This window comes from Dipteris shenzhenensis, chromosome 32, assembly GCF_047967505.1.
Source record: "Dipteris shenzhenensis isolate YYH24624 ecotype China chromosome 32, Dip_SZ_1.0, whole genome shotgun sequence".
NCBI classification, from domain to species: domain Eukaryota; kingdom Viridiplantae; phylum Streptophyta; class Polypodiopsida; order Gleicheniales; family Dipteridaceae; genus Dipteris; species Dipteris shenzhenensis.
Genome location: NC_141627.1, coordinates 44,670,783 through 44,683,520, shown reverse-complemented (window position 1 = coordinate 44,683,520; position 12,738 = coordinate 44,670,783). Strand labels below are relative to the sequence as shown.

General features: G+C 45.3%; 1 protein-coding gene across 1 annotated transcript in view; it reads right to left on the bottom strand.

Annotated features, from left to right (window-relative positions):
* LOC147880828 (transcription factor-like protein) overlaps positions 1–12,738 on the bottom strand; it is a 54,030-nt gene that overhangs the window by 20,244 nt on the left and 21,048 nt on the right. The gene's annotated exons all lie outside the window — the stretch shown is intronic.

Sequence of the window (12,738 nt, the reverse complement as noted above, 5' to 3'; positions counted from 1 at the left end):
TTCATTTGAGACAAAAAATAGTTGCACTAAGTAATTGCTAAATTATATTATGATGCTCTTTTAATGAATGTTGCTGATACATGAGATCATGCATGTACAAATAAGATGAAAAAAATCTTATCTTTTGAAGAAGAAATTGATCTTTCATTGTCTTGAGCCCATTAACCTTTGAAGTTTGGGATATCATAGGAGTAGTGATCACCATAATAGAGGCTAAGAATAACATACTAAGAGCATTTGCAAACACATCGCATAATCTTGGACTATACTAAATGGGTAAAATGAAAATAAGCCATAAAATCTACCCAACATGCTTGTCTAGCATTGGAGTTGGCATCTACAAGAGAATGGTTCCATGTGCGGTAAGCATGAACAACTCTATCATTTAGCAGATATCTTGAATGCATGTCCGAATGCTCATAACTGTCAAAAGCAACAACTCTACCTTCTTCCATCAAAATTGTCCCCATTGCTATGTCGAAAGCATTGGTCATAACCTCAAATGGAAGGCTTGGATTAGCAATGGACATAATGGTGTCGTTGCTTGAGTTGCTGAAAATCATAGTTGGTCTTGGTTAGCCATTGGAAAAGTTAGGACATTGGGATGGTAATCTCAAAAGCCGACAAACGTTTGTATGATAAAATTTTGCCAAACTGACATGCCATGAACATTCTTCACCCAATTGCAAGCTGCCTCAATCTACTCCAAGTTGTTCCGCTTCTTTACTGTCATTTGCTCTCCTAGGTATTGATGTAGAGGGTGTTGTGTAGAGAATCATAAAAACTTGTCAAAGATGATGTTCAACGATCTATTGAAAACCAAGATGTCATCTAAGTAGTGATGCAAGATAAGGCCAGAAGATGTCATTCCTTAAGGTCATAAATGTTACCAGGGCGTTGTTTGACCCAAATGGCATGGCCAAACATTTATTATTCGTAATGCCATGTAGACTTGTTTTTCTTTTTGACACAAAATACTGAGCACCAAAATAGGCTATGACTACACCAGACCTGACTAGATTTCCTTGTTTTGAGTGTAGAAAACCTATTAAGGAGGCTCTATCGGTGGAGCATTGCCATGAATAAGGTGCACAAGTCCTCGAGGGGGTAATTGTTATCATGATCTCCTTATAAAGATATCCAAATGTACCATGCAACAGTTAATGATCCTGTAAATTGCAGCGAGACCTTTAAACCTTATTGTGAGACGTCTTTGTTTATGGACCACACAGACGGGAGAGAGAAATAACCATTAGAGAAATGGAGTCCACAACCAATTGGATTTGCTTTGAACTTGGAGAACCTGAAAATACAAAGACACTCCTCACGGGTGCATGGAAGGCAACTCTGAGGATGACACCTTGAACACGTAGAGCTGACCCACAAAGCCCGCTAAACATCCAGCCACAACCAAGGCTCCAATGCTGTCCACACGATGTTGTAGACCATTGTGCGAGGCTATCAAAGAGGCTAGTGCTGTCCACGTGCATGTAGTAAAACTGTGTGAGTAAGAGAAGTGAGCGGAGGTGAAACTGAGGACAGAAAGAGTGTTGGAATAAGGTTGGTCACTTCCCCATCTGTTAAGCCCCCAAATGAGGAGAGCGTAAGGGGGGCTGTACCTAGGGTTTGAGGGGCTGCCGCATGGGCAACGTAATGTCTGCCATGTGGGCAGCATACACACATGGAAAAGCAGAAAGAGGGGGTTGCCACATGGGCAGCAAACAGGCTGCCATGTGGGCAGCAAAACAAAGGAAATACCTGGCAAAACGGGAGTCCTTTGGAATGCAGGCATAGTTAGAATGAAATGTGTTTTTTATTTTTTGAAACATTTTCAAGCATTGCCAAACGTTTGGAAATAAAAAACACGTTTTTTTGGGAGTGGGTTTTGGGGCAAAAGGCCCTAAGGTCAATTTTTGGCCCTATTTTTATCAAAATTGAAGGTTGTTTTACTAAATTGCTTTCAAGCTTTCAACTTCTATATTGTCATGTGTAAATGTAACTAGGAATCAGGATAGTATCTGGTTACATGTACATTGTTGCAAACTTGGTTTCCAGGTCATAATTGTTGCTTTCCAGATTCCTGGGCTCACGTCTGAGTGTATGAACATATTAGATTCCTGAAATGTTTCCCTCTATGTTCCTCATTGTTCTGGGTGCCATTATTGCTTGACATCATGCATTTTAGGTCCCAGGAATGTGTACTTATATAGTAGGCATATAATTTTGGTAAAACAGGCACCTGGGGAAATGTTGAATCGAAACACGTTTCCAAACGTGACAGTTCCAAAAATCTGGCAACTATGCATGCAGGTGTACGGATTTGCCATGCAGGAGCTTGCAACTGTACAGTGATGTGTAGGGCAGATCAGGGAGCCTGGATCAAGGCCATTGGATCACGAAACCATGCAGCATGTGTACAGGCTGGCAGCACCTGTGTACGGACTGGTACGGAGCAAGGGCAGGTATCTCAAGGCTAGAACAGGCCAGGAAACTGTGCGGAATTGTAGGGCTGCATTGACACAGTTTTTGGAGGCAATTTTGGGGACAGAAGGGCCTGAAAGGGGTTGGGTTTGGGCAGGCCTGCCTAGGGCCAGTGCCAGCCTGCCACGTGGCCAGGCAGGGCCAGCCAACCCTCTAGAAATGTGCCCCTACCAGGGGCTGATCCACAGACTACATAGTCAGGTGGGAGGGACTGATTGGGTTGGCCCAATTCCCCCTACTAGTTGGCTAATTTGGGGGGCATCCAGACCCTATATAAGAGACGCTTTGGAGCCTCATATCTCATCCACCAGTGCAGCATTTCAGGGAGCAGAAAGAAGCCCCTTCCTTGGGAAGGGGCTATATCTAGGAGGCAAAGGAGTGACTAACCTGCAGACTTAGCTCAGCAAGGGGCTGACCCTAGGCTGTCTTTCAAGGCAGTAAGGTACGGGGATCATGGACGGAGAGTCTACAAAAGGTCAAAGAGGACCACGCAAGCTCAGGGATCTAGAGGTGCCAAGGAGATAATTAGGAGAACTTTTGGTAAGGTCAGAGGACCATGATTTGGTGGGTCTCTGAGCCTCTCTTTTGTATTGTGTCTTGTTGTTGGACGGAAATGTACCTTTGTGGATTACATCAGCTTGATATTAAGACCGCTTTTCTTCATGGGCATTTGCAGGAAGAAGTCTATGTTACTCAACCTCCTGCCTTTGAGGTTGAAGGCTCTGGAAGGTATGCTGCTTAAAGAAAGCCCTTTATGGATTGAAGTAGGCACTCCGGGCTTGGTATTCCACGATACATACTCATTTGCTTACACTTGGCTTTCAGAACAGCCCTACTAAGGCTACTCTTTACATCCGTAAGAGTGGGACAGATTTGCTGATTTTAGTACTCTATGTGGATGACATGCTTGTGACTGGGACACATGCTGAGCAAATTGCAGCTCTTAAGCTTGACTTGCAGAAGATATTTGCTATGTCTGATCTTGGTCTTTTGCATTACTATCTGGGCATTCAATTTGCTAGCAGTGAGGGGGGTATTTTGATGTCACAATCCAAGTATATTTGACAGCTTTTGCAGCGTTTTCAGTTTGAGGATTGCAAGCCAGCATCCACACCATTAGAGCCTCGTTTTCACTTCTCTTCTAAGGATGGCAGTGGTGCATGTAATGTCACCCTCTATTAGCAGGCAGTTGTTTGGTTTATATATGCCATACCAAACCCGATCTTCAGTATGTTTTCTCACAGTTGAGCAGATATATGCACAACCCCTCTACGCACCATTGGTAGGCCGTGAAGCATGTCTTCGGATACCTCAAAGGCACTCAGCATTTGGGCCTTCTTTATAAAACGATTATTCACTTGTCATGCATGGATTCACTGATAGTGATTGGCTGGCTACTCGGACACCCGTGTGTCACATAGTGGCAACTGTTTCATGCTTGGTACTTCATGCATCTCTTGGTTCAGCAAGAAACAAACTACAGTTCCTACTTCTTGCGAAGCTGAGTACAGAGCAACTTTTACAGCTACAGTGGAGTGTGTTTGGCTCCAGAAGTTACTTGCAGATCTTCATGCATGTCAGACTGCTCCTATTGTCATCTTCACTAATAGTCAGAGTGCTTTGGCTATTGCATGGAATCCAATTTTCCATGCCCGCACAAAGCATATTGAGTTTCACTATCACTAGAGATTATCAGAAGGTGATATTGAGTTGTCTTATGTTCCCACTGAAGATAACTTGGCAAATCTTTTACGAAGGCTCTTCCTCGACCTAAGTTTGAATCTTTTCGGCAAGCTTTTAACTTAGTACCTTTTGTGACTTGATCCGTCATGCTTTGTACAGTCATAGTTTGCTACATCCCTGCAGGATGAACATGTGCAACCATGACATTAGTTGTTCAGGTATTCTGAGACGTGTCCAGGATACTTCAGCCCATATCATGGCGGGGTGTTTGTAGGCCCTTCTATGGGCTATCCATAGGTGCCACTCATTCCTTGGTATGAGTTATAGGCAGCTAGGTCAGTTAACACGATTAGCACATGTACCAGTTGAACACTTAGTCCAATTAGGACACCCTATCCTAGGGTTTTGTTATATTGGGTGTCTTTTGTACTTTCACTCAGTTTTGCGGCAATTCATTATAGCAGCTCATTTTTGCCTCGATTCCATGCATTCTTTAGCTTCCATTGCTTGCCCTAGCCTACAACATCCTCATGCTTCTGATGATGCAAGGTCGACTAGTTCGAGATGAAGAAGGATCTACCTTGTGAAAGCTGACCTGCATATACAGTGCGCAGATAATCACATAGCGAAGAAACCGGGTGATTCAAGCTGGAGAAGGAACGATCTCGACACCCGTCGACCTGAATATAGAATACACAGGGATTATCTAAGGCCCCTCTTAAACCTTTGTTTTTTTTTCCAAAAGTCCTAAAGCATATCACTCTCTTTCTCTCTAAACCTCGCCAAATTCAACGAAGAGAATCAAAGCTCACGTTGAGGAGTTCAAGACTTAGTGGCTTAGCGAAAGGCGAGATTAAAAGCGAAAATCATAAATCAAAGAGCTTAACATTGAAAGCTCTAATTGAAGCCATATCCAAGTTATCTTATTCTCAATCGCTAACTCCCATGGCACAATCACCGACGACTCCTAGTCAAGTCGAGAGGTCCACATCTCGACTTAAAGAAACCTCTCACATTCTTAAGTTTTCAATGGGGAAGAGAAAGAACATAACAAGGACGCGATAAATATGTTCTTGCAAAAATGGCAAGACTTCCATCGAATCAAGAATACCTCTCTTGAAAATCAAGTCGTGAAATAAGGCCTATAAATGGTGGATGAGCCTCAAGGAAAATGATAGGATCACTAGGTAGTGGGCTGAATTCGAACAATCCTTCTTAAAAAAGTTATTACCTGAAAATGAGCTAGAAAGAGCTTGGAAGGCTTGGGACAATTGTAGCATGGGTAAGAATACTTTAGTCCAATACACAATGAACTATAGGGAGGCAATACTTAAGTTGACGGGAATCGACGATTTCCAAAAGATAAGGGATTTCATGAGAGGTCTAAAAGGCACCTACAAGGTTGAGGTGAGAAGAAATTCTCCCAAGACCTTTAAAGAAGCAATTAAATATGCCCAAATATATGACAATACTACGGGAAAATCCGAAGCTGAAACTTTGGGACAAACAGGTTTTGTTCCTAATTTCAATAATTTTTTCAATTTGAAAAGGAAGGGGCACTTCAAGAAGGAGGTTTCTTAGGCACCACCCAAGAAACCTCAAACACAAAGATATCCTCTCTTGAAGAAAGAGCATTATGAAAAGATCAAGCAAGAAAATCTTTGCTTCAAATGTTTGGGTAAAAATAATGCTGCTTAGAACTGCTCTAAAAATACATAAGCGAGATCTAAAGCCCCAAATAAACCTCCACAAAACCAAATACACTCGGTGCAGGTGTTACTGCTTAAAGGTACTGACAAGTACACAGAGGTAGAAATTTATCATGAGGACAGCACCCACATGTGATGTCTATCATCGGCAATGTGGCAGCCCACTTTTGGTCCTCATGATTTAATGAGGATGCATTGAAAAATCAAGGGGCGAAAAGTAAGAGTTATGGTTAATGATAGCGCAACACATAATTTATAGACCTCCCGTGACACGAACTCTCCCTTTGATGGACTCGTATAAGCTAATCACTCCATAGATCAAGACCTCTGGAATCTGCATCTCCTAAAGCCTTCTAACAAACGGCAGTGTGGAACAATACCGAAGGCCTTTCAGAAGTCTACAAAGCAAGCATAGACTTTGTGGTGCCTCGATCTCGCCTCCTCAATGATGGCTCTCAAAGTGAAGATGTGATCGAGGATGGAGTGCTGTCATCGAAAACCTCTCTACCCTAGAGCCCGTTGCTCATGTGCCTCCGTGTGACTCCTGATCTCCGGCTCTAGCACCAACCCATAAATCTTGGCCAGAGTGTGACCAATCGTCAGAGTACGGTAGTTCCCACTGTCCATGGGGTCCCCTGCTTTATGTATGGGCACAATGGTGGCGGTGCTCCAAGAGGATGGGAAGCCATGACAAACCGTGTGGTTAAACATCTGTGCTAAGATCAGAGCTCGGACCTCCTACCCATGTGTGAAGTACTCTGTCCGTAGTCTCTCATGGTCCTAAGCTCTCCGGTCATGTAGGTGGCAAGGTACACCCGTACATTCTGTGCTGTGAACAAATGGCATGTGGTGGACCTCGACATAGAGGATATCAAGTGGTGTCGGCATCGAGATATCAGAGAGTGAGCTCGCATAAGTGTGCCAAAACCCTCGATCTGTGATGGGAATGGGCGGCTTCCCCTCAGATAGGAGCCCCCAGCCAAAGGTTGGGTTCTCCCCTCGGAATGATCGCATCACCTCCTCCATCCTGTGCGTGAAGAAAGTGTTGTAAATTGAGGATAGAATCACTCACACCTCACTTCCTCTCTAGCTCATACAACACTCAGAAAAACTGAAAGAGAGATAGGGCAAAACTCAGATATATTCCTCCACAAACGTGGGCAGCAAAAGCTCAAGGATGAGCGTGTACAAACAGCCCGAGATGCTGTCAATGATGCTGAGCCTCTTCCTCTCCCTGTGTGCTTGCCTGTGTGCAAGGCTGTAAGTGCAGGTGATGAGGAATGAGGGGGGAAGGGGGGGCTTTTTATAGGAGGGGCTAGGCCCCCTCAATCTGGCCGACTAGGGAGTCGGCTCCCTGCCCAAGGCACCGACCTGCCAGCCCACCAACCCACCTGATTGGTCACCCTTTGCTGGTTGGTCAGGCTGGCTGGTCAGGCCAGCTTAGGCCAGCCCTTTTAAGGGCCCATAAGCCCTACTTTATGAGCTGCTGTTCCAGCTCCCAAGTCCGCTTGTGTGCAAGTCCAAGTGGCGCCTAGGATGCCGCACCATCTTCTTGCTGCAGTGCGGGTTCCCTGTCAAGTAGGTCTTCTTCCTTTTACCTTCCCCTACCCCCTATGGTCTCTTGCCCCCTTGTCCCCTCAAATCGGGGGCTCACAAGTGGGGCAGTGACCTTCTAGCAGAAAGCCCGCTTCTTACGATGTGTCAATCGTCGTGAAATCCATTGAGTCTCGTGTGTCGCCCGATGGCCGTGATTTGCAATCTCATCTCTCTATACTCATCATCATACCAAGGTTTTGAGGCATCGTCCCAACTGAGGCATGTGCTGCAGATCTGCTCGTGGGAAAGGAGCTAGTAGGTGTGCCATGTACCACTGAGACCAGGGTGTCTGAAGCCTGGGTGAGGTATGCATCATCTTGATAGTCTGCTTCTTGCTGAACCAAGAGATGCATGAAGTACCAAGATGAAACTGTTGCCACTACGTGACACACGAGTGTCGAAACAGGCAACCCAATCACTATTAGTGAATCCATGCATGACAAGTGAAGAATTGGCCTTGTAGAGAAGACCCCAATGCTGAGTGCCTTTGAGGTACCTGAAGACACACTTCACGACCTGCCAATGGTGTGTAGAGGGGTTGTGCATGTATCTCCTTTACTATGAGACAACATACTGAAGATCTGGCCTGGTATGGCATAAATATATCACACAACCAATTGCTTGCTGATAGAGAGTGATATCACATGCACTACAATCATCATCAAATGAAAACCAAACTCTGATGGTGTGGATATTGGCTTACAATCCTCAAACTGAAAACGTTGCAAAGGCTGTCCAATGTACTTGGATTGTGACATCAAAATACCCCTCACAGCTAGCAAATTGAATGCCCAGATAATAATGCAAAGGACCAAGATCTGACATAGCAAATGACTTCTACAAGGCAAGCTTAAATGCTGCAATTTGCTCAGCATGTCTCCCAGTAAAAGCATGTCATCCACGTAGAGTATTAAAATCAGTAAATATGTCCCACTCTTGCGGATGTAAAGTGTAGCCTTTGTAGGGCTGTTCTGAAAGCCAAGACTTAGTAAATGAGTATGTATCCTTGCATATCAAGCCCAAGGTGCCTATTTCAATCCATAAAGGGCATTCGTCAACCGGCATACCTTCCCTTTCAAAACCTTCAACCTCAAGGCCAGGAGGTCGGGTAATATAGACTTCCTCTTGCAAGTGCCCATGAAGAAACGTTGTCTTAATGTCAGCCTGATGTATCTCCCAATGAAAGTGGGCAGCAGGGCAATAACACTTTTGATAGTGGTGATCCTAGAAATGGGGGCAAAAGTTTCTTCAAGTGTGCATCAGATTTTGATGTGTCTATGGGCGCTCCAAGTCAGCCACAAGCAAGTTTTTACGGCCACAAATTGGATCTGATTTTCAGCCTGAATTGCCTCACATTGACCAGGCTACCACAGATCAGAGCAGTGACTGAAGAGTTGGATGCCATAAGATAATGAAAAACAGCCCCTAGATAGCTGTTAGACACATTGAGAAACAGAAAACAAGCTGAGCCTCTGTTTGGCTGCATGAGGGCAGCCTGTCATGACACACAAGGCACTTAGTGGAGGTTTCATTGATTGCTACCATATGCAATGAAGGGCCACTGTGTCACAAAGATGCGTTTTGAGAGCAAAGATACTATGAAATCTATGCAGTTCGGAGTTGTGTGACTTGCCTAAAGGCAAGCGTGCTATAGGCACTAAGTGGGTATAAAAACTCAAGAGGAATGCTGATGGCAGCGTTGACTGGTACAAAGCCCATGTTGTTTCAAAAAGCTATGCTCAGTAGCAGGGCATTGATTTCAACGAAACATTTACACCTCCGTCACGCATTACGACCATCAGGTGCATTATTGCCATAGCAGCCCATCACCTTTGCATTATCTTGGCTTGAAAGCTGCTTTCCTTCATGGAGATTGGCAAGAGGAGCCGCATGTCTCTCAGCCTCTTGGTTTTGAAGTCAAAGGTTCTGAAAATAAGGTATGCCAATTGCAGAAAGCACTATATGGTTTGAAGCAGGCACCCCTAGGCATGGCATGCCAAGATTCATACACATCTTAGCAGCCTTGGTGACTCATGCATAGTCTCAGTACACACTTTCGACAAGCTGTGAAGTGTGTCTTCCGTTACTTGAAAGACACTCAAGGTTTGGTCTCTCTCTATGGCCACCATTCTTCACTTACTTTGCATGCTTCCACAGGAAGTGAGGGCTGGATGCTATGACACTAGAGTGGCAACTGTTTTATTCATGCATTTCTTGGTTCAGCAAAAAGCAGCCTACATTTGCTACTTCTAGCTGTGAAGCAGAGTATAGGGCAGCTTTTACAGCCACATTGAAATGTATCTGGCTACGAAAACTCTTGTAGTTAAAATGCCTTATCCATTGAGTGGAATCTAATTGTAATGAAGGGGAAAAAGAGGCCAAGTTAGAGGCCCTTTAGGTGGAAAATGTGGAGGGACTATATAAGTCTCCATCTAACCCCTACTTTGTACCTTTTTTGATGTGACAGCTAATCCTATCTACTCTCCTTCCTCCTCCTTGCTTCTTGATGCCTACGCTCACACTCTCTCTCCTCCCTCTCTCTATCTCTCTATCCTCTCATCCTTCTCTCTCTTCCTCTCTCTTTCTCCCCCTCTCCTCTTTTCTCCTTCCTTCCTTCTGCTATTGTCTCCCCATCTCCAAATCTGTCCCTCCCCCCTTCACTACATTGGTATCAGAGCACCTTCCTAAGGCCCTGTTCGGAACTAGCTTCAACATCAAGCTGTCAACGCCAAATCCTTAGCCAGCCAACGCAAATCTGTCAACGCTTCTATCAACACCAAATCCTACCGACGAACGATGCACGTGAGCAATGGCAGAACGTGAGCAATTGCTGGCTGCAACGAATCCCAGCTCCAAGCACGTGAGAAATTTTTGGTTGCAAGCACGTACGGACCATCGTCAAATTTGCTGGCTTTTCAATTGGTAAATCCCAAGGGCTGTGGCACCAAATTCCGAGGGCTGAAGGCATCACTCAAACCCGTGCGACGTGCGCCATCAACAAGACCTCATGTGCTAGAGCCGTGTGCATCCGGACGTGTGCCATCAACGAGACCAAGAGCCATGTGCATTCCGTCAAATGGTCGCGACATCATCCTATTCCACGCCCTCTCCGCCCGCCCGCGCCCGTGTGCTGCCCTACTCGACGCCGTCGCCGCTTCCCGTTTTTCTTTTCCTACAAAACCTTAGCCTACAAGGTTTGCTAACTAGGGTAGACTAACAAAGGGTTACTTTGGTTAGGTTTAGTTAGTTTGGTCTAGGTTAGGTTAGTGCTAACTATGGTTAAGGGTGGGTTAGGTTGGCCTAAGACACTGTCCTAACAGTCCTAAAGGTCTTAGGTTAGAGCTGCCCTAACTGTCCTTGGTGACTTAAGCCTCTTTTTAGGGGCCTTTCACAGCCCATTTGGAGCCATTTTGGCTCCGTTTCGAAGCTCCTTCGACGACCTTTCTTCCGAGCCTCTCCATCGACCTTTTTGTGTTTTCCCTACACTATCTCAGGCGCTCATTACAATAGGGTTTTGCTATCCATTTCTCCTCACCTACATTCGAGCTCCTCTCTCCAGGGCCAGTCACCATGCCACCGAAGCGTGCCCCTCGTGATATATTGCATGACACTGATGAGGCTGCTCAGTATGAGCAAGTGTCTGCCACAGTGGCTGCATCCATTGGTGGTGCAGAGGTTCCTTCCACTCAGCCTCTCTCTCTTGCATTCAAAGTCAATGCCTTGCTGCTGTGCTTAACCCTTTGCAACAAGACGGGCTTTGTAACGGTCCACTGAACCATCAGCTTTCCGTTTGACCTTGTATATCCACTTAGTTCCGATAGCATTCTTGCCAGGAGGCAAGTCACACAATTCCCAAGCGTCATTATGATTTATTGAATCCAATTCAGCTTGCATGGCCTGCAACAACAATCATTTTCAAAGGCATCCTTATGGCATAGTGACTCTTCATTGCATACTATAGCAACCAATGCAGAAGCAACCAAATGAGCATGTTCTTTTCTAACAGCTGGTCTAGTATGGGCAGGCAGATGAGCATCTTGTTTGCTGTCTTTGAGAGTATCAAACAGCCAACAGGAAAGTCTTTTGGGCTCCTGAATTTCAGCTGTCTTGGTCAATTGCCCTATGCATGACACGCTGATCAATCCGAGGCATATCAGGCTGTAAATTTTGCTGATTTTCAGATCGCACAACTAGTCGTAAATGACCATTAGAAGGAGGAGGAGGAACCTCAAATGTAGCATCATCATGTGGGTTTGACTAAAACAAAGCAATCAAGCTGTCAAAAATATATGATGCATCAACTGTGGGCTGTTTTTGACAGTCTAGCAAAGGCATGGATGATGACTCATTTAAAAAAACGTCTCTACTAACAAAAGCTTTGCCCATGTGGGGCTAGTTGAGCTTGTAGCCCTTGCTTTCTGAGCTGTACCCAATTAAAATGCATTTGACAACTTTGTCATCCAACTTTTTCCATGTCTGTGAGGGCACGGGGCACATGTGCATATGCTAAGCAACCAAAAGTCCTCATGTGAGAATGTTAGAAATCGACCAACAAAGGGTACGCACACTGGAAGAAGATAGAATAGACTAGGAGCTCACACAATGTGTGGGGAGTGGAATCACAAACTTCTTTGACTTATGTGCATCACATAGATGTGCAGACTCATCAATAGACAATAATCCAGCCAGATATAGAAGCTACCAAAATAATATATTTCCGTCCAAAACTATGGACACAACAAAAGAGAGACAGATCCAAAGTCCCACCAGAGTGTGGCCCTTTGATCTTACCACAAGGTACTCCTACTATCTGCTGGATATCTCTAGACTTGAGCCCGCGTGCTTCACCTCGAGCGTATGTAGACTCTCCGTCCAGATCACAACACCTTGCTGCCCTAGAAGACAGCCAAGGTCCAACCCCTGAGGAGCTCAGTCTGCAGCACACCTTCAACTCTCCTTCACCTCCAAGATGAGGCCCAAGGGAATGCCTTCAAGCTGCTCCTGCCTGCTCCTCTTTTTGCTGAATGGTTGGATGAATAAATGAGGCCCAGTGGCCTTTTTATATAGGCCCAAGGCCTGCTCCAAAAAACCGACCAGCAGCATCATTCTGGCCGACCCAAACAGGCCGACCAGTCTGCTGCAAAACCCGCCCTTAAGGGCTCCCATAACTCATACTTCTAGGGCTTTAGCCGTCACTTCAAGGTAGTGTCCCAGCCCCTTGGTCTGCCCTACATAAGGCCTGGTTGGCTGGCTCCAACCAGCCCAATCA